The sequence below is a fragment of the Gymnogyps californianus genome, chromosome 3 (assembly GCF_018139145.2).
Source record: "Gymnogyps californianus isolate 813 chromosome 3, ASM1813914v2, whole genome shotgun sequence".
Lineage (NCBI taxonomy): Eukaryota > Metazoa > Chordata > Aves > Accipitriformes > Cathartidae > Gymnogyps > Gymnogyps californianus.
In genome coordinates, this window is record NC_059473.1 from 75,686,493 (window position 1) to 75,708,009 (window position 21,517).

General features: G+C 42.6%; 1 protein-coding gene across 3 annotated transcripts in view; it reads left to right on the forward strand.

Moving 5' to 3' along the window:
* The window catches only part of FYN (FYN proto-oncogene, Src family tyrosine kinase), a 138,742-nt gene that overhangs the window by 41,353 nt on the left and 75,872 nt on the right, over nt 1–21,517 (forward strand). For all 3 annotated transcript variants that reach the window (XM_050894710.1, XM_050894709.1, XM_050894712.1), the window contains exon 2: nt 18,499–18,569. The gene's annotated coding sequence lies outside the window, so the exon portion shown is untranslated. The remainder of the gene's footprint in view (nt 1–18,498; nt 18,570–21,517) is intronic.

Here is a 21,517-nt window from a genome sequence, read left to right on the forward strand (position 1 = left end):
TGAAAGGCTGCAGTTCCTGTCTGAGGTTTTCAAACAAAAAGGTTAAATGGTTTATTTTACCTTGCCGAAGGCCTGCAATATATTTTCACTAAGGTGTCTTCTTTTATGTTAGAAGAGAATACTTGTGATTTTCTGAATGCAGCTTTTGTGGTGGATTCTGCTACCCCCTGAAAAGGAACCTCTTCCATTTTACTGACAGTAGGAAGCAGCTGTACGTGCTTTGTGTTTTTTCCCTGTCTGTGGGAGCCTGCTCCTATAGAAATGAGTGGGAATTTTCCCATTGATGTTGGCAGGAAGGATGATCAGACAAACGCAAAGCTTCCGCGCTAGGAGTCCTTAGTGGTGTTGGTCCTTTTGATGTAAAGCATCTGGCTTCGCCTCTGTGAAGATCCTACTCCATAAAATCCCTGGCAATGAGAATGGTGAGTTCTGGATGCAGAATGATGACAAAAAGCACATTTCTCCTCTGTGGCAGAAACTTTGAAATTGCTGGCACAGAGAGATTATTGTTAGAAACTCTAAAAGACAGAGGGTGTAAAAACCTGCAAGAGGCAAAACCCACACATAGCTGATGACTATTTGCATCATGTGAACACTTAACGGCATGAAGTGGGCTTAGCAGAAGCAAAAAACATTAGGAGCACCGAAGGTTTGGCTGAAAGTGGGTATAGCACTCTGACATTCCAGAGTTTTAGTACCTGTGATTTAACTTGCTCAACTCAACCAAGACTAGAGTTACAGCTTTTTAATGCAGTGTGGAAGATCAGTTTTCAGGTTTTTAAAAAAAAAAAGTATAAAAGCTATCTTTTTTTTTTCCTTGCTAGTATTCATTTAATGTCAGTTTATTTTGTGCCTACGGAAGTGTTTAATAAAAATTCTGAATGTGCTACAGGAAAAAGTAGAACTTGTCGAAGTTCATCTGTGAAGACACTTTACTGTGGCTTCCTGAATGTAAAGGCCTAGTAGATAAATTCAGTCATTCAGAGTCTAAAGAGGGTGGTATTTCAGTTTGCCCAGAAATCTTGCTCTTTTAAGTCCAAAGCTTCAAGAAAGGTTATTTGCTGTGTTTTGTATATACAAGTACAGGAGACCTGATAAGACTGTCTGTGCAAGATGTGTCAGCTGGAGCATTGCTGTATTCATCTTCAGTGCCAAGCAACTCCAATTACTCTTTGGTCAAACAAACTTTTTATTCATTGAGGTGCAGTTGTTTGCCAGAGCTATTTGCAGTCATGTGGCAGAGGGGGCACAATTAATACATTGTAAAAATGAATATTTTTTTTTAATGGTGTATGCTATGGAGATGTAATGGAGCCCCGCTGGCAGTGATCTGAGGAGCAGTGCAGGGCCAGGGTGAGGATTTGCCAGATCATAGCAGAGCACTTGAAATTCTCCAACTGGCAGGAAGGAAAAAGTGTGCACGAGAGGGCCCGTGGGAACTGTATTTTGGTTCAGCAGCGTCCGTTAACATTGTCAAACTGCCTGTCTTGAACTGTTAAGACTGATAAACTGCCAGTAACTTTCATTTAGAAAATTAGCGGCTGCCAAGACCATCATGCACATCACATGTGTTGGTTGGACTGGTTTGAAATTACTTTGCTTTAAAAAAAAAAAAGAAAGAAAGAAAAAATTCCTGAGCCTGCATCTGCTCCAAGAATAGCACTGAGTTTTGACACATGACAGTTGGTGCTGGCAGTAGTTATTTTTGTTGTTCGGAGTAGGCTTGAGGGATGCTTTCTTGGAGTGCGTCACTATTGCTGTTTACCTTTTGGGTAACAGGGCTACTGAGACCTCTGACTATTTGCAGCAAATCTAAATAAATAACTGAAGCTAGTGGGATCTCCCTTTCCTTTCCTTTCCTTTCCTTCCTTGCCTATGACAGTGGACAGAGAGAGAATTAAAAATACCAGTTGCCAGAAGGAAAACTTTCTTATTTTGCAGTTGATTTCCAGCCACTGTAAAGAAACAGATTCAGAATGGAAGGGCTGAGCAGGGCAGGGCAAGAGCTTCGAAGCAGCTTTGGTTGCACACTACTGTTGCTTCATCTCCTCCCAAGCCTCCCAAACAGCCCGAACGTAGAAACTGTGGCTTGAGGCAGAGCAAATGTCATCCATTTCCTCCTGAAGGAATCTGAATGCAGCTGTGACCAAGAGCTAGGGACAATGTGAACACAACCGTATCACACAGCCATTGCTGGGAAAGGAGATGGGGGTGGTGAAAAGGCTGTGTAGAAGCTTGCATGATATTTTTCATACAGTTTGTGATTTGGTCAGTCATCAATGAATAAGTTGGTGCAAAGTTTCCGAGTCAATGATCTGTGAGTCTGAAGGACTCCAAGTTTGAGTTGTCAGACAGCTCACATTTTAGTGTGTGTACCTTTCTACTTATATTAAGTGCAAGGGTGTAAAAACTTTGGGTGCTCTCTGCTTTTCCCTCCAGGCTGTGGTTCAAGACAGGTCTTCTGGGGCGACATAGCCAACCTCTGAAGTTCCTGCTTGCGCTCGCTCTCCGGTGTGGCTCACCCACCGCTTTTTCAGAATTTAAAACAAAACGTTTTGGAGTGATTGATTTTAAATGCCAGTGTCTCCAGGACCCAGCGATCAGTGCAATGTAACCAACAGGGAAATCAGTTGAACTGAGGTAGTGAGGAATTGCAGCAGAACAGCCTCTGCATCTAGGGGATAGGAACAGCTCAGGGTTTTTCTTCATCAGCACTCCCAATTCATATTGGATCTACACCTTTACAATAAGTGATGTCATATATCAGCTTAATCTAACTCTTTGTGGAATACAGAAGGAGAAATTCCTCTTTTCAAGTAATATTTCAAGTACTGTGAAGCAAGACTCTTGCTTATGACTTGGAGAGTACCAGATATTATGTCATGAAAATAACAGGAAAACGTATTGCATTTCATTATTTCATCTATGTGAACACTTTACTGTGTCTAATTCTGTTAATCTAAAATTATAAACAAATTTACCTCGATATTATCTAATTTTCATTATAGACACCAAATGCTATTATGTTGGGCAACAAATTGGCTTAAGATAATTCTGTCTTTAGAAAATAAGATTGTAATCAACAGATTTATAGTTTAATAAAGTCTCATGATATATGTATATCCTATAGCTTTTAGAGCTTTATTGTCAGTTCAGGGTTCCCATTAGTCTAATTTAGGTTTATTGGTACAAGCATTAGATTTAAGATATGCCTTTTTTTTAACCAACAAAGAGTGTCGGTGTGAGATACTGGAAAGAAGCAGTATGAGGGAACCATCTATGAGGGATTTTATTGCAAAGCTGTTGATGGATGAGATTTAGGGGCAAGGGTATGCAGTGAGGGTCTGTGTTTTGTCTAGAGTTTGGAAAGGGCAGGAGACAGTGAGGATATGTAGGGTCCCAGCTGGAAAAAGTGAGATTATTTTAGTCTGAAATAAAGCTTTTGCCAAAAAGTAAAAACTTTTTGTAGATCAAAAATCTTTTTTTTTTTTTTTCTTTCTTTTCTTCCAGACTAGTCAGGTCTAAACTGTAATCTCTGAACAGTGTGGTACAGTTTATTGGTGAAGTAGCTCTGGTCTCGAGATTTAAAAGCCCAGCAGCAGAACTCTCCCAGATACGGTTGTAGAGAATTAACTGCATCTTATTTGTGGAAATATTTAAACAAAAGAAATTATGGGTTTGTCTGTTTGCATGTGTGTGGTTTAGTTTCTGATTTGTTTATTTACTTTTTTGTACTTTGAAACAGCATCTGCTCTGTTTTGCTTTTTTCCCAAAACAGCTTTTTGTTTTATTAGGAAAAGTCATGTGCCTGCAGTTTGCTCAGCTTCTTGTCTGAGCAAACTTGTAGAAATAATTAAGCTTGGATAGTAAGCAGACCATGGATCTGGGTCATTTGTAACAAGTAGGTGAGATTTTGTGTGATGATTCTGTGAACCTGATGAGGTGTGTATACAGGGGTGTAGGTTTCTAGCTGGCTGGCTGCGTGTGATCAGGATTAAAGTACATATACTTTTATTTCAGAGAGTGTACAAAACATGAGGATATGTGAACATGCGCTGGTTTGGGATCTTCTGAAGGGCTGGCTGGGGAGAGAGCAGGATCTCTCCCTCCTGGTTTGTCCCTGTGCTGTTTCAAGGAACTGTTGTCTTCCTTAGGTATACTCAGATTAATGTTGGCTGAGAGCCTGTAATTAAACATGTGTGGCTTGAGGAGCCTGGGAAGAGCAGTCCATCTCGGTTATGTGCATCTGTCGGCAGGACGGGCACAGCTCAGAGCTGCAAGCGATGGGCCATGGCACAGGCAGCTCTTTCACCGCGGCTGTCCAGCCAAGGGGGCTGGGGAAGAGTGGTGTGAGTGTGCAGGGGCTCAAACCATGAGTGACCTTTTGTGCCGACAGCACAGGGAGACCTTATCTCCAGTATAACTGGAGGTGGCAGGGTGTATGTTGGGGAGCAGCTTCCTTCTCCCCGTGCCCCCCTTCGCCCATGCTTTTAGAGTAAAGAGAGGGTTTCTCTGGTTAGAAAGCTGCATTTCACGAGGACAGGAACCAAGAGACAGTTCATTTCTATGGAGAGTTGCTATAAATAGCTTGCTCTGTTAACATAAATTCTTTCACTAAGTGAATCCTACAAACAGGGTTTTGTTCCAAGCCTACAAAATGCTTTGTATGCCCTTGTCACTTTGTACGTGCTTGTTTGGATCCCGGCACTTCCCCTCTCAAAATGAGAGGTAAGCCTGACCCTTGCAGGGTGACATTGACAGAGTGAGGGAGTCAGCCTTCATAAACAGACCTGTTATGGCTTTAATTTTTTACATCATTGATAGCAAAAGGACCGCCGGACATTTTTAAGGCAAGTAGGGCAGAACTTGCTGAAGTCCACACTCACCGGTGTTTAAACCTTCAACTAGGCTGCAATGTTTTCTACCACCCTGCTCTCTACTAACACTTGCAGTCAGTCTGGGTCAGAAGCTGTAGCTACTGCAAGCCTTGAAAGCTTCACGGGGTTTTTAGGAAGCTTGTAATTGCTCCGCTGTGAATCCTAGAGTGAGAAAGAGCTTGCCCAGGAGGAAAAAGTCTTCCGTTACTGCTAGCGCAGTGGAAACTCTACGGACATAAACGGTCCCAGCTGTATGATACGCATCTGTCACTCTGCACAACTGCAGCTTTTTATTTTCTTCCTCTTACACAGTCCTGGTACTAGAAGCCCTCTCCTTGGGAGAAGATTTTCTGCTTCCATTTAAACACGTTTCTGCATTTGACTATCTGATGCTCAGTCCATGTCCCTTCCCCCTCTTTGCATGAAATGGCAGCCAGTGAGCTGTTGAAATTTTAACAGAGCTGAAAGATGTGACCCAGAGGTGTCTGTCTGGAAAAGGGAAGTGATTTGGAGTTCAGGCAGTTGATAAAACACACGTGTTTATGAGGAAGCATGCTCTCTCCTACTTTCTGTCCTTTTTTTAAATGCATCTGTCTGCTTGTGGAGACTGTACTGTTTTCATTCCCCATACACATGTATGACAAGGTCAAATACAATTCCCTTTCTTGATACCCGTTCGTGCATGAGGTGCTTCAAAGTACTTGCTATAGCTGTATGTCCGTGTAGGTGGGTTAAAAGTGGAGTAAGCAGTGGATGGGCACGTATGTAACATGGGGAGAGGAAGCAGACCAAATAAACTGGTTGTCATCCAAGGTGAGTAGTGCGGTGCATGGCGAGAAGGGCATGTTGATGTGGCAGGTAGCATTTCTGCATAGGCTGTCCAGCTGCAGTGCCAGTGGCTTTGTGGGACTGTCGTAGTTCCAAATTCTGTTGACACTTTGCCATTAGATGTAAGAGTATATGCAAGAGAAGTGAACTTGACATTTTTGGCATGTACAGTGTGGTTTTAAAATATGACTATTGATTAGCTGTTGCTGATGATGTTTACTGTTGAAATCTTCTCAACTGGCCCTTGCAGCCGCTCCCAGATTGTGCGAATGGTTTTTGGAGGGGAAATTAATTAGCTTGTTTGCATACTCAAAAGAAAAAGAAAAAAAAGTCTTGCCTCTTCGTGGCTCTCAGGCATCCCTCTTTTTTTTTCCATAGGATTGTTATGGATATGTACTTCCAGGGATTGTACCATCAGCCTGTACCATTCATACATTTTGCAGAGTTCATAATCGAATGCGTTCGCAGCTGAAAGCGGCACACGTGCTGCTCTGAATGCTCCTTCTCAGATGTCTCCTGCTTCTGGTAACCCATATTCTGCAGCTGGAGGCTGCACTCCAGGCGCTGCATGAATGGCGCGTCTTGTGTTTGAGCGAGGCAGAGTGAACTTGATTCTAGGTCAAAATCAAATGTGACATTTCCTAAATGTGCGAGTCCAAACTAGTTACAGCACTAAAAAGTGGAGCCTGTGAGTGCTTTCTGTGTGTTATTTCTCAGCGATTTACAGTCTATTTTACTGGGGGCGGGGGGGGAGGTTGAATGTGCTTTTATGATCCTGATTACACCTGCAAAACTGAGAGTAGAGAGAAAATAAACCAGTGCCACCTCATCACTTAGGGGTGCAAAAGACTTACCCTTACAGTACCAAAAATCCACTTTTCTTGTTCCAAGGTGAGGGTATCCAGTTTACGGCCAGTGGCCTAGATAAGATCTGCCAGCACAGCTCCTCAAATCTGCAGCCTGCTCTTCCCTGCTCCGCTCTTCTTCCCCAAGGTCCTCGCAGGCACAGCAAGAGCAGGCAGTGACCCAGATGCACTGCTCTGAAAGTGCCATTTGTTTCCAGCACTCAGTGTGCTGGCGGATTTGACACATGGCTACACACGCATCCATCACTGGACCAAAATACGCATCCCCAGTATTGTAAGGGGTGTTTTATCAGCTAAGTGACTGCTGACAGGGCCGGCAGCTGCTCACACATCCCATGAGGTGTGTGAGTGCATGGGATGCCCACCCTCCAAGCATGGAAGGATTTGTCGAGCTGCAGGATGCAGAAGCTGGCTACAACAATAATTTTAAAATTTTTTTTGACTGCTTAAACTTTCCAGGGGGTTAACAGGCAAGCATTTTGCTACTACATGCTTTGTTACCTGTCATGCTGTGAAAAAGAGATAAGGGGAAAGGCTTTTTTCCACTTCTGTTTTTGGCGGGGAGTGCAGGGCTATGTTCTTTCTCTTCTCCTATTCTTCTGACTACAACTTTATTTCAGATTCCTTTGCCTACAGACAGAACTATTACATGTATATATGTAAATATGTATTTATATACAAATATATATATTAAAAAATCATCATAGAGTCATAGATATGTAGATATGCATATATATGATTCTTAGGACTGGAACATAAAACTAGTCCTCTCTCCCCTTGTCCGAGCTATAACCTCAGTTAGTCTTTCTTCACTTCTTTGTGGATACCAAGCCATCAAGTCTCATTCAGCATGGCTAAACAGATATCCATTGATATATCCCTTCCTCCCTCCACCTGCAGCTCTCCCGATTATCTCCCACCTCTGTTGCCATCAGTCAGGCCAAAATCTGTTCATGTCCCAGTTCCCTCTGTCCTTACTCCGAGATCAGCAGATTCTTCCTGCATAGTTTCTCTTAAGAAATGCCCTGTGCTGTCCAGACCACACCGCTGAAATTCACACCTAAGCGCTCATTTGATGTCTTGAATGAATGCAACATCCTTTTCTCTGGCCTCTTCAAATTATAATTCTATCTGTCCAGAATGTCTTTGCAAAATGAATTTTTTCAGCTTCCTTATTTTTTAGCAGCATAACCTGCTATGTGTGTTCCTTTACTGCCTCCCTCTTTATTCAGCACAAGGTGCTCATCTTCATCACCAAAGCCTTTCGCTCCCTCTCTACTTTCTATCTGTCAGACAGTTCCAAGGGGGCTCCTCCTGCTGCCTGTGATGCTGGTCTCTCCAGTGCGCGTGAGTTTCTTTCAAGCAACCCATAACAAGCAGTTATGGGTTTTCTGCTGACCTAACCCACCCTGTTAATGTTGGCAGGACTACTTTCTTCTTGTCCTTTAGGACTCTCCTTTAAAATACTCTTTTTCTTTCTTTTTTTTTTTTTTCCTGGGATGCAGGTGATACAGAGTCCCTGCATCAGGCAGTTCACCACCCATCTTTTGCTTTCGGAGTGCAGCAGTTCTCTTGTACAAATAGTAAGCACTCGTTGGAGGAATTTTAGACCTTATGGAGATTAAGGCCTTAACCAGCATCTTCTGTCATTGCAGGCTTTTAAAAATAGGCTCGACATGCATGGTAATAGCAGCGTTGTAACCATGGCAATGCAAGGAAGGCAGGGTTTGCGTGCAGGGATCTCTTACTAGACCAACTGGCATGGCAGAGGGCTGGACCAGGGCGACACAGGGGTGAGATTTCAGGCTAAGGAAGGGACTTGGACCCCAAAGCATATCTGTTTTCCCCCAGCTGGGTCAGGTGGCCTAATAAAAAGAAAAACATAAGTGCAGTTGATCCTGCCTCGAGTGGGGAAGCAGCCTAGATGGTCATTCAAGGTCCCTTTTAATCCTCTGGCTCAGTTTTAATAGGGAGAGCTGACTTCTCCTTCTCTGCGTGCTGTGCGTTCAAGCGTATGCTGAACTTCTGCTGATACCAACAGAAGGTTTCTGAATATCAAGAAACCAGAATATCCTCATTAAGGATCTGCTTGGAGGATGTGAGAGTAATATATTGCTCTTTGAGCGGAGGCTGACTTTGTGCAGCAATAAAACACGAATATTAAACAGGAAGCCAATGACACTTCTGAAACATGCCTGAGACAGTAATCCAGATGCTGTTTGGGGATGTAGTGTAGCCCTTAAGCCTTACGTCTATGCTACTCGGTTTTTTTAATACTGCATCTGCATAGTTGGGGGCAGGGGGAGGGGGCATAGCAAGAGAAAACCCAGATTTTTTAGCCTAGTTTCCTGAGGAAGTGGGGGTTAGGCTGTTAACTCGGTGTGTCTGCACGCCAGTCCTCCTCTTTATAACTTTGCAGACTGTCTCCATCCAGGGAGGGGGCTTCGGGGGCAGCATCGGGCTTCCTGGTCCTTTCTCTAATGCATTAGCTGCTGCGAGGAGACAGGCTGAGTGCGGGGCGGCAGGGGCAGGGTGCCGCAGGCTCCCCCGGAGCGGCTGGCCGGCGGCTGCAGCAAGGCTTGCCCAGCAAATCTGGCCAGGTACCGGGCACCCCGGGGGCGTGGGGGAGCCAGGAGCACTGGGATGCAGCCCAGGAGGGACTCGCACTGTAAATTTAGCATCACGAGCCCAAACAAGCTGGAAATCTAGTTTCATTAGTTCTACTGCTGAGGCATTTGCTTAATCTTGAAAAACAAAAGACAAAAAAGTAGGAGGGGGGGTTATACTGAAGAGTAATGATATTTTAAATCCATAGAATATTTCAGCAAAATAAATACATTCGTGTGGCTTTTGTATTGCAAAGAGGTTTATATTAATGTCGCATAATTAATGTGCATATTCATGTAATAATTACATGAATAATAATTACATGAACCTTGTGTTTATTCTGGTTCACATTGGGACACTCGCTTTCTAAGGGGAGACCTGATGTATTTATTAAGGGCAGTGTGAAATAATAAAGACTTGATCCCGCGCTTGAGGCCGAAGCATTATGTCACTGTAAAATCTTTTCGTTTGTACTTCTAGTGTGTTGTCCTGAGAATTTAATTTCCTGTTTTTCGTTATGGGAGAGTCTTTTTTGGAAGCCACTAGAGAGCAGGGGTTTTTTTGGAAAGTAAACTGTCAAAACACAGTGACTTTTTTGTGTTGTTCTTTTTTTTTCTTTCCTGGATATAGAACTCACCAACATGAAATCTCATCATTAAAATAAGTAAATAAATAATCAATGTAGTAGCATGAGCGACAGCCCTCTTTTTTTCACTTTTCCCCGCCCTCAGCCCACCAGTGATTTTTCCTAGGTTTTACAATGATGCTTCTCAGATTTAAAGTTCTTATTCCCTTCCACTTTCTGTTGTATGACAACCAAGGAGCTTATTTATTTGCTCTATTTGTCTCACTAAAAAAAAAAAACCAAAACAGAATGTCATGTTTTCTGTTCTTCCATTTCCAGTACTCTTGTTTATTTTGAAACTTCCAGAAAGAGAGAAAAACAGCTTAAGAAAAATGCTCTCCAGAGCAATCCTTTAAAGAGCAACAAACAAACATTGCAGATTGGTCCTAAAGGCTGTGCTTCCTTTCTGGGGAGGGAGAGAGGTAGGGAGAGAGGATGTTTTCTTCTTGGCTTTGCTCTAATCATCCGATCTGGGATTTGATAAGCTCCACAAGTCTGAAACTGCTGCCTCCTCCTGTCTTCCCCCTTCCTGCCTCTCAGAAGATTAAAGTGAACATGGCAAAAAGGAAACAGTTTATTTTCAGCTCGTAGTAGTTAATAATTACTTTACAGTGCAGCATTTTCATTGTTTGTGTTTTAATTGTGTTACTATATTCTTTTCTTACACTGTTTACTTTTCGCTTCACGGGCTTTCTTTGATACAGAAATAGGTTTACAAATAGCTCACTCTCGCAAAGTTTCAGCCTCTTTTCAACATTTTTGTATTTCACATCAGGAAATGTGACCATGTGTAGGTGGCGTAGCTTCTGCCTTCCACCCCCAGCCCCCCAGCTCGTGGGGCGCAGACCAGGCCACACTTTTCGTTTCACTCTCGGACAACTTTGGAATTACAGTAGTTAGGAAAACCAAGTGTACAAAATATGGAGTGATTAATCCATTGAAATATTACATGTACAAGATATAAATATTATTTGACATACTCAAAATTAGCTAAATCTATGAATTGACAGAACTACAAGAAGTTCTTAGTAATGCACTGTTCCCTTTTCACCCCCAGTTTGTCCTAAGACTATAGGGTATGTGCTGAATTCTTTAAAGGTTTAAAGCCTGGAAGTAAATTGGCCGTGAGTTGAGACCGTTTCTTCCCATGTGTGTATTTATGATTTCTTGCACAATGGGAATGGCTGACATTATAGGTACTATAGTGTTGCAACATTAGCATATATATTCTATATATAGTATATGTATGTGTTCATTTTCATTGTATATCATGGATATAATGCCCTTAATTAAAGCCCTGGACACTGATTAAAGCACAAAAATGTTTATTGCATACGTAAGATTCTCTCTTAAAGGGGAGGAGAAAAATTGTTTATAAAAGCAGTTGTTTATAAAAGCAATTTTTTGTAAATAAAAACCTATATTTACATTGCAATGTAATTGCACTTCTAAATGGCCTTTACTGCTTCTGTGGAGGGTTTGTAAATATGCTGTTTAGCCAGTTTCTGCTAAAGGTGCTTTAGGGTCAACCTTGTATCTTCAGAAGAAAAACATTCTTCTTTGAGACAAACTGCAAAATCAATTATTAAAACAAAAGCTTCTAAAATCTTACATTATGCTTGCTTTTTTTTCCTTGCTATCTTTTTTAACTTTCATAATGATGTGAGTGCTTATTTCTGGCTGTAGAAGCGATTCACTGATGCCACTGGGATATTAGACAGGTAAGGATGTGTAGGCTGAGGGTGCAGGAGAGGGACGCAGCGCTGGCTCCAGCCACCACGTCCCTGCCTTGCTGGCTGCCCGTGCCCTCCCTCAGCTCCAGGGGTGCCCAGCAGCGTTCCTAGGAGCCAGCTCAGAGGGTTGCAGAGTGCAATCTATTTTTAGGACTATGGGCTCCATTCATTTATTTTTAAAAAAATTGCTTGGGGCGTAGTACTTCTCATTTTTCTGCAAAGAGAAGTGCAAGCACTCTTCCCGCAATTAATGAAGTCATTTTTCTACTGTTTTGAGAACTAAGGTATGTTGCTCCAATCACATGCTCCTCATATATGAGTAACGTTCTCAGTCTAAGTGCATGCTCTGTATTGAGCTTGCTAATAGCTTCCCCTATTGATTGCTCAGCCCTCGTGATTGCGGACGGCCGCCTGACACAGGGGCAGGCAGTTCCCGCAGGGCGGCCAAGGTATGCAGTTTGCACGCTGGCTTTCAGCTTACAGAGAGATATACACTTGCTTCTCTCCCAGGCAGTGCGGGTGGCAACGGATGCCACAAATTGTGGGATCTTCTCAGAACAATTTCAAGAGGCAGGATTTTGGAATGGGCCGTGAGTGCCATCACGTTTGCCTTTCTGTCGCTGGTACCCTCGCAGTGTTGTGCTCCACTTGCTCCCCATAACAGCTAGCTGTCCGACCGAGTGTTTCTTAATGCTTCTGGCATCTTCTGATTCGTTGCATCTGCCTCTGCTACCTTTCTGTACGCATCCGCACGCTCTACCTGTATTGGCACTTTCCATGCTGGAGTGCTTGGTTAGATGGTGCCTTGATGTTTTCAGATCCCAGCTCCTTTATGCTTTCAGCTCTCTGCTGTGTTACAAAGCAAGTTGATGCCTGGAAAAGTGGCTGTGAATGTAAGGAAGATTTAGTTTAGTTTATCCTGCTTGAAAGTTGAGAGAGGAAAAAGGTAGTAATATCACCGATACTGAGCTGGCACTATCGAGGGGCTTAAACTGCCTGTGGGAGTGAAGCATCCCAGGGAGAAGGAGAGCAAGCAGCATGCTTCGGCAGGGCTGGAAGCCACAGGACACACAGGACATGGGGACCAGCTGCCAGCAGCACGTCTGCTAAAGATAAGTCAATAGATCCAATGTGTGAGGAGATTAAAGTGGCAAAGAAAAGAAGCAGTTCAGCTTATGATCTTTAACACAGTTTGTGGGTTTTTTCTCTTCATAGCTCCATTTTATAAGAGTAGAAAAAGTTCAAGCAAAGCCTCTGTGTTTTCCTGATGTTTTTCTCCTGTGTTTCCTGTTTCTTAGGACTTGTTGCTTCTGCAACAGTGACTTTGCATCTGAGTTCCTCCTGCTCCAAACGGAAAGGGCAGCAGTTTGAAAGATGTGTTTTTAGACAGCTGCAAGTTTGATGGTGCAGACAAACATTTTTGTTTTGAAGCCACTAATCTCCTTTGGGACTCCTTTAAGAGAGGGACCTAGTTATCCTTATTTACACCCTGCAACTGCATGAAGCTTTCAAGTAACTGTTTTAGAAATCCAGTGAGTTTCACATGAAAAAATGCAGAGTGCTTGTCCTGTAGCCACTGTCCTCTTTCCAAGTTTTGGCACTGTTGCATGGGAGGAGGAACCACCAGAATGGTAGTGTTTAGTCTTAGTAGAGTCTTCTAATGGTGTTGCTGGGTTTTTTTCCCTCTGTTGGTGTCCAGAGTTGTGTCTGTCCTTGTTGCAAAAGTTGCTTCCTGTGGGAGCTCGCTCTTTCTGCTGCTCAGCTCTCCCCCCGCTGTTGATGACCGGGCTTTTTCATATCATGCGCCTGTTATCTGGGACCCTCACTTAGCAAGGGGTAGTTTCAGGCTAACAGGGAGGCTTCTGTCTCTGTCTAAGAGCAAGCCTATAAGCTTCCCTTAAACTTTAAACGTTTTATTGTTGGAAAGCTTTCAGATGTTCACAGGATAAGGGGTCTTTATATGTAATCTGGCATTGCACAGTAAAAGATTGCTTTATTTAAGTGAAGATGTGCAGTTCCTTTATAAACGGGCCATATAAAGTCAGCCTGCAGGAGATTGTTTTTGTTCTTGTGTTCAACGTTGCTTTTAGAAGGTTTTTTTTTTACATTCTTTTTTGGTTTTTAGTAGAATTAGGAATCTTAAGGTGGTGGGAATAGGTGGAAAATGCTGCACCCTAGGCAAAACTGAACATGCACGCCTCTGTACCTTTGTTCAAACACCAGTGTCAGCAGCCTCCTGGGTAACAGAGTCCTCAACCTGTCTAAAAAGGGTGACTCAAGACTCTGTTACTGTAAGGCCGTAGTAACCTACTACTGAAAAATACTTTCTGGACTAATTCATGGCCCAAATTCTATGTAATATGATTTATCGTAAAATAAGCACAAATGACATTAGAACATATGAAAAAGGAAGGCTATTGCTCTGCAAACTAACACTTTCTCTACAAAGTGGATCCAGCTCATTTACAGATTACACATCCTGACCCAGATATGTTCATTTGTAAACTGTTCTCCAGCCTGAAAAACCTTCTTCTTCCCAATTTTTGTCAAGTAAAATAGCAGCCCAAGAACCAGGGATGCCTGCTTCTACGTGAGGTTTGAAAAAACAGCAGCAGAAGCATGTTACTAATAGAAAACTGACAGATGCTTATCGTTATGTAGATTTTCTTCTGTGTTTGAGTATCATAAACTGAATTGCATCTACCAGCATTTGAAAAGCATTTAAGACCACTTCAGCCAGCCACTTCCTCCAGCGGGGTGAAGCTTGCATGAACTGCAACAACTGCAACATGTACCCGACCAGAATCCTCCATGTAACTGTTTTTATGCCTTAAAAAATGTTTTTATCTGTTTCAAATGGTGGGTAAATTGTCACTGAACAATTTTTGCTTTAATGAAAAATAAGGCGGTGTTGTGGGTTCTTGTCTAGGATTGTTCACAGTGGACTTGATCCAAAGATCCTTGAAGTTGGTGGATGTTAATGGATTTGGGAGTGCAGGCTTGAAAAAACAGTAGTTACTATGTCTCCTGACAGTGATTTCTCTTTTGCCGGTGGTAATAAACTTAATTCTGATCCCAGTACGAACTGACAAAAACGTATCTGGAAGCTGATGAGAATAAGCAGGGGTTGTCTCATGAAGCAGACAATGTCATGAAACAGAACACACGAATGACGTGTCGTTATGCTACTCACCACATTCTGTTTCACAAAATACTTTTTTCTTTACAAAAAGAAAGTGATTTTTAAACAAGGCTACATAAAAACACTGCTGGTGTATGTGCAACACTGGGGAGGGTATAGTTTTTGGTAAAAAATTCCAATTTGTTGAAGGTGGTGCTGCTTACAGGAAAAGGCTGTTCGTGGCAGATAATAAGCCTGATTATCTCCCAAGAGTGTTTTGTTTTTCTTTAAAGTTTCAAATCAAGTCTTTTTGAGCTTCAGAGCAACTTTTCATGTCTGTTGGTGTGCTAAGTATTTTACCGTGTCTTACCATTTAGCAGGAGATGTTTGGACAGCTGTCATTTGGACACTGCTTCCATATTGGCAGTGATGTGTGTGTCACAGTTTGGGGTGACCCTGTTGCAAATGTTTTGTCCTGGGATGGGTAGCATGTTGCAGCTACTTACGGGAAGCTGATGTTGCTTAAATCTGATACTATTCAATTGATCGTACTCTAAAACATCCTCATTCTGATTTTAGATGGCAAGCAGAAGGGGAGTTCAATGTGAATTTTTTCAGAAAAGGTTTTCATTCTCAACACTTTTCCTTCACCTGCAACTTCTCTTCCTTCCCCACTCTTCCCCTGGCTTGGGTAACAAATAAACTTAAACTTTTCCTGTATGCCATTCAGTTGGTGCCAGCAGCCTGTTGGATGTTAGGGTATACCTTTGTACACTTATAGCCAACTCTTCATAACAGAAGCAAATCAAAACCTTTTATGGTAAATGCCTTCTGTTAAAAGAACTATTTGTGAAAATAGACTTATCCGAAAGAAGTGCACCTTTCACTAAACAGTCAGATGGCTACCTCCAGGTTTTCATTTTTCCCAAGCACAGAAACTTGGGAAGGCAAGCTCTTTTCCATTAGTAATTCTGGTCAGACAAACCTTTTGTCACCTCTTCTATTTATTATACTAATTGCAAAAGAAGCCAAAATTGGTGTGCCCCGAAGCCTATATTAATTTATTTGCATTTCCTATGCTGTGTTCTCCAAAGTCAGCAAAGCTTTTCTGAAAAGTGCTGGTCAGAATTTGGAGATAAGTAACATTATCCAAAGCCTTCAAGAAAAAGGAATATTCCTCTTACATACTTAGGTAGAATGAAAATCATTAAGGCTAAAACTGAGTTCTGTACAGACCCCAGACTGAATACAAAGAAAGAGTGAATAATCTTTGGTTTTCTCTGCAAGCCACGTCCAGCCCTTGCCCCCAATTATGCAGCAAAAAACGTTCGCTTCCCTTCTCTGTGCCTGCCCCGCTCTACCCCCAAATACCTCATCTCCTTTGTAGCCAGAGAGGTGGGGCGCGTTTTGCATCATCTTCTAAAATCAAGCAAAAACCATCCCCTGGAAAAGTTTCAAGCTTTTTACCTGCCACCCCCAAACTTCAAAAGATCTTGCAGGGCTAGAGACGCGGTAAGTCGTATCTCTGCCTCAGATTTAACTAGACCCCCCTTTTACTCGAGCCCTCTTACTAGTTTTTGTTGTTTCACGGAGGGCTTAAACTAGATTCCTTTAGCATGTATTAAGGCAGCTGCCTGCAATCCAGTACCGTAACAGTGGAGTTCTAGTGTTGGTTGAAACTAGCACTGCAGCCAAGTAAGCAGACCTGCCATTCCCCAGATCCTACATCTGTCTGTCCATCCTTTCCTCCCTTTTTCCTTAGCGCCAGCACAGGCATGGTTTTTTGCAGTTACTTTGCAAACTGGGCTAGAGAATTCACCCAGTTCATTTTAGTCCCGGTTGCTTCCCCAGCCCAGTTTGCTGCTCAGGCATTTGTGCTGGGGTGAGGGAGGGAGGGAGCGCTGCTGGGGCCGCGTCCAGAAGCTCCGCACCAGTGCCAGGGGGGGCTCGGCCCCTTTTGGCAGCAGTGCCGGCCCCTGTCTTTCAAGTATTCATGGCACTGGCAGCATGGAGTACAGAGTTTCCCTTATTTGTCACTTCTCTGGGGAAATTATTAAATCAGTCTCTTGGTGTAGAAGAAAATAATGAGCTAATCCGGAGTCGAGGTGCTATTGGATTGTTTTGGACCTGGCTTGTCTCTTAAGCTCCTAACTTTTCTGCATGCAGATGTTATCCAATTAGTTCGGAGGCAGAAGTAGAGTTTCTTGACTTGATTTTTTCTATCCAGGCCAAATGCCTGGAAGCTAGGGAGGGAAATGGATGGCACTGGAATAATAACCACCTTCCCCGAACCTGAGCAAAGCAGTTAAGACCCATCTTTTTTTCAGTGTTTTCACAAATTCTGCCAAGCTGTACAAAAGGTGTTGGGGCAGGAGGAGGTGTTGGGTTGTTTCCTTTATTCCTTGATACGCCCAGGTTTTTTTCTCAACCACTAAACAAAGAAAGCAAGCAGGGGAGAAGATGCTTTGGTTTGTAGTTTTGTGATTAAAAATGTCTGTTCCTAAAATCTTTCACAACAGCCCCCTCTGATTTGTAATGATATTTTTTTTTCCTTCTCTCTCCACCCTGAACTCTCCACCCAAAATGAAGTCTCAGCCTTATGAGATCAGAGGTCTGCTTGCTAATCGGGATTTAGAGCAGCGTAATCCAGTTGCCATGTTTTAAGGAAGATTTATTTGGTGATTCTTTAATAGAAATTTTATTTTCGTAGCTACTTTTCATGTAATGATGACCAGTAAAAGTAATTTGACCTAAGAAGCCATTCCCCCTTCCTTTCCTGTGGATGCCTACAGCATCCTTCAGGAGAGGTGCAGGTGCAAAGATCTGCTGCTTCTGCAGCAGAGGCAGGTTGCCGTGATCAATAATGCAGGGCTCCAAGTCATCTGTATATAGCTGTAAAGTTACTCATCCAGCAGTAATTTCACTGATGCCTCTCTCGTGGAAAATTCAGCCATGTACTTGGGGGGGAATGGGAGTTTAAAGCAGTTCAAATTCAGTCTGGCTTCACTGGTGTGGACACCTGGGCACTGAAACATGTGTCCTTCACCATTTGCTGTACAGTTACTGCTCCCAAACCTGAACACCAGCAGAATCATAGCTCCTCCATCTTCTAGGAGTTTACAGACTAAATGTTTTAACATCATTGTTAGTCTGTTCTTCGTGAGTTGTTCTTTCAAAGATTTCGCCTCAAGGAAAAACAAGGAGTAGCTGTCATTTGAAATTTACTCAGGGCTGGCAAAATGATGGCATTTGTCACTTCTGCTCTCCATCTCCTTCAAACTGGACCTAGTGTTTGTCAAACTGGATATTGCGTTGACTTACTTCTCCCCCTGTTCTTCTAGAGAACGCCAAGTAATTAATATAGTCTAAAAACATAGTGTGGCACAAACCCTTTTTTTTCTTTGTGTAGTTTTCAAACAAGGAGGCTGTCAAGACCCTTACATGCATCATATTTCAAAAACAGTTCGTTAAAGCAAAATCACTAAGAGATACTGGGTTGACCAGTTTTTTAGGGCTGGATCTAAAATAATTGGCACACTTACTGTATGGTGCTGTGCATTTCATGTTGTTGACCTCGTCTCCCTGAAGTCTGAATAGCTGTCACGTCAGTGACAGTGATGTGTCTGAGCAGTCTGAGGGAGTCCTGCAATTATTTTAATATTTTGCATAATACTGGTGGAATTTAATAATTAATTGTGAAGGTTCAAATCCAATTACCTCCTTCCCTAAAACAGGAAAAATGGTGGAAGTTTGGTGAAAAATGCTAGCAGAGTGAGAAAGAAGTGTAACATAATTTGTGGTGTTCCAGTCACTAATTTTTTCTTTCTCTCTTATTTTACAGGGCATGTTTTCGAGCCATTTTTGAGGAGATGTGGTGAATGTAAACTTGCTCTGTTTGGGGGGGAAATTCTGGTAAGTGGTGCTGTTTTGATCGATTTTGGTTTTCAATGAGAATTTCAGAAAGATTGTTTTAGCTTTTTTCAGTTTTAATTTTTTTAGCTGACAGGAAATACAGAGACATAGTTGATTATATGGTTTTTTCTTCCTCTGGTATGGAGACTCGCAGTATGAGAAGCATTGACAGAAAACAGCATGCTAGGCCTCAGGGCGAGGAATGTAGTTTCATTTGCTCCAGTGGCATCTGCTTATTGTGTTTGTAGCTGTTATATTCTGTTGAAGAGTGGTTGAGCTAAAACCTAGAGTAGAAGAAACACAAAGGCATAATTTAAAAACAAGGGGAACAAAAAAGCATGCTAGTGGTATAAAAAATCAGGAGCAAAAGTAATGTAGAGGGAGCACGTACCTCCCGAAGTGGTGGGGATGTCCGATCACTCTGAAATCTTTCCATCCATTCCCAGAACGTCTGACTGGCACACTTGCCTCTAGCCACCACATGGAGCTAGGATGATTTGCTTATGCCTGGGAGATAAGGAGATAGTGCTCCTGTGTGCTGTACCAGTTTTCCTATGCCTCCTTTCCATCCCACATGACAAGCTTTGCTGCTTCTCTGGTTGTTGTGTGTGCAACACTTCCAGAGGCACCAGCTTCCTACAGACTTCTGGTCCTACAGTGCTATGGGAATATGGCATGTCATGTGTGATGTGTCTGTGCTGCTGAGCTGTGCCGTTGTGACGAAAAGGAGGCAGAGAAGCACGGGAGGTAATTAGTGACATGCCCCAACTAGAGGGAAGTAATCCAGACAAAACTCTTCCAACCTGCAAAAAAAGCAGCAGACCTGAGCACTTTTTAGGCTCATCTTGCTTTTCCCTCTAGGAGACTGTCAATATATACAGTTCTGGCTGGTGCCAATCGATCACCGTCACCCTTGGGAAAAAAGTGCCAGCAGAAGATTGTGTCCCTTCTTTCCCTTGGCCAAGCAGGGTATTGGACTGGTATCTTTTCTTCAGCCAGCATGTGCAGATTGCAGATGAAAACTGGCTTATTCTCCACTGGCAGAAGACTTCAGAGTCGGATAGCCTGCAGGGTAGAAAACTGAAAATCAAAGACTGGCTCTGTGAGAACACTTGTTCTTTTCTGCCATTTAAAAAAAACAGATGTTGTTACATCATACAGAAAGATCTGGATTAGCTAGCAGATGTTTAAATGTAGATCGCTTAGCCTTCTGCAGAATGTATACTCTTAGAGATAAGAAAAGATAAGATAACCAAGATCAGAAAGTTGGCCAATTACAAAGTTGGCCAAACGCATGAAAAGTCCTGTACAATGGTACCTGGGTAAACCCTATTGCAGTTCATTCTTTTAAGCAGTTTTCTCTCTTCAGTTTGGCTTTTCTGACAATTGTGCATGTGGTAAGCTTGCACCTATATCCATATGCTGGGAAATACAAACAACAGTTATTTAACTAGAATTTAGTTGTAGGGCCAAAGATGAGCCACAGACCAGAACATGAGCTCATTAGTCTCATCATGAGATTTTGTGCTGACTTTTGTTACTGCAAAAGAGGATAAGATCTATATATAGTTTTCTTTTTGGTGGTAGTAATGATACTTTGATCCTAAAAGTTGTCTAGTGTCCTTACAGATTGGCTGATCTTTGTGTGGGGTGTGACAAAGCTATGGTGCTCACAGGTCAAGGAGTAGAGTCATAATTCAGAAACAGTGATGCCGTGTTACACCAAGGAAAAAAAGTTTATCAGCAGACCCAGTAGTCAGATTGTTGTGTTTTAATTTCCCTTCAAAGATGCATCAGCTGAGACCAGCCTAGTTTCCATGGCTGGCCTTAATAAAAGAGCATAGTTCAAGAGCAGCAAGAGGAAAAAGACAGAAGCATGTTTCTTAGAATCATAGAATAATTTTGGTTGGAAGAAACTGCCAGATGTTCATCTTGTCCAAATCCCCACTTGAAACAGGTCCTATTAGGTCAGGTTGCTCAGGGCCTTGATTTTCAAAATTCAACTGGATGCCAAGGCTGGAAACTCCACAGCCTCTCTGGGCACCTGTTCCCATGTCTGACCATCCTCAGAGTGAAAAAGTGTTTCCTTGTTGCTTCTCGTTGTTGTTGCTCACTGTCAATCAGTGCGGACTTTGCATCTTCTCTGCCTGTGAGAGAGGAGTCTTGGAGAAGACCCCAAAATGACAGAAGCTGCTTCCTGTGGCTCCAAGGAAACGTGGTGTCACACAGCTGCAGTAAACTTGTTAATGGGGGGAAAAAAACTCACAGTCTGGTTCACAGAGGTTCTACTTGGGCGATGTTTCTCAACCTATAGTTCATGTTCAGACTTGGAGAGCTTGGCTGCTTGACTTGGTTGAGTCTCAAAGCTTGGGAGAAGGTTAGCTGACAAACTGATGCTCCTGAAAACTACCTGTTTTCCTGACTTGCTTAGACATATAAGCCAGTGAAGAGAGACACTTCTCACTGCTGGATTGTAAACATCCTAGAATTTCTTCAAGCCAGTCTGGAGCTGGGTTTGTACCACTCTATGCTCCAGGATTTTGCCCTAGAATTTAATATTGTTTTCCTGGAGCCATTATAATATGTAAACAGACTCCGCAAATTTTGCTTGTTTTCACAGCTGTTCCTTCCCCTCTTCCCACTTCAAACTGTTTGCAAAATCTTGTTTTGAGGTAGAATAATCAGGAACCTTGAGTTTCTCAACTGTCAGGATCTCTGAAATATCTCTGACCCCACTGTAGGTTTGCCTATGGCATTCCAAATCCCCAGAGAGTTTAAAAATAATTATAAAAAAGGTAAGACAAGGAAACAGTTTTGCCCAGTCTCTGTCCCTAACCCACTGAATCCAAGAAGGACTGGACATCAAGAGAACGTTTTGAATTTATCTTCACGTAGCAGCTGAGCTCAGAGGCTCAGCGGTTATTTATTCATCTTGTATCAAAGTCCTA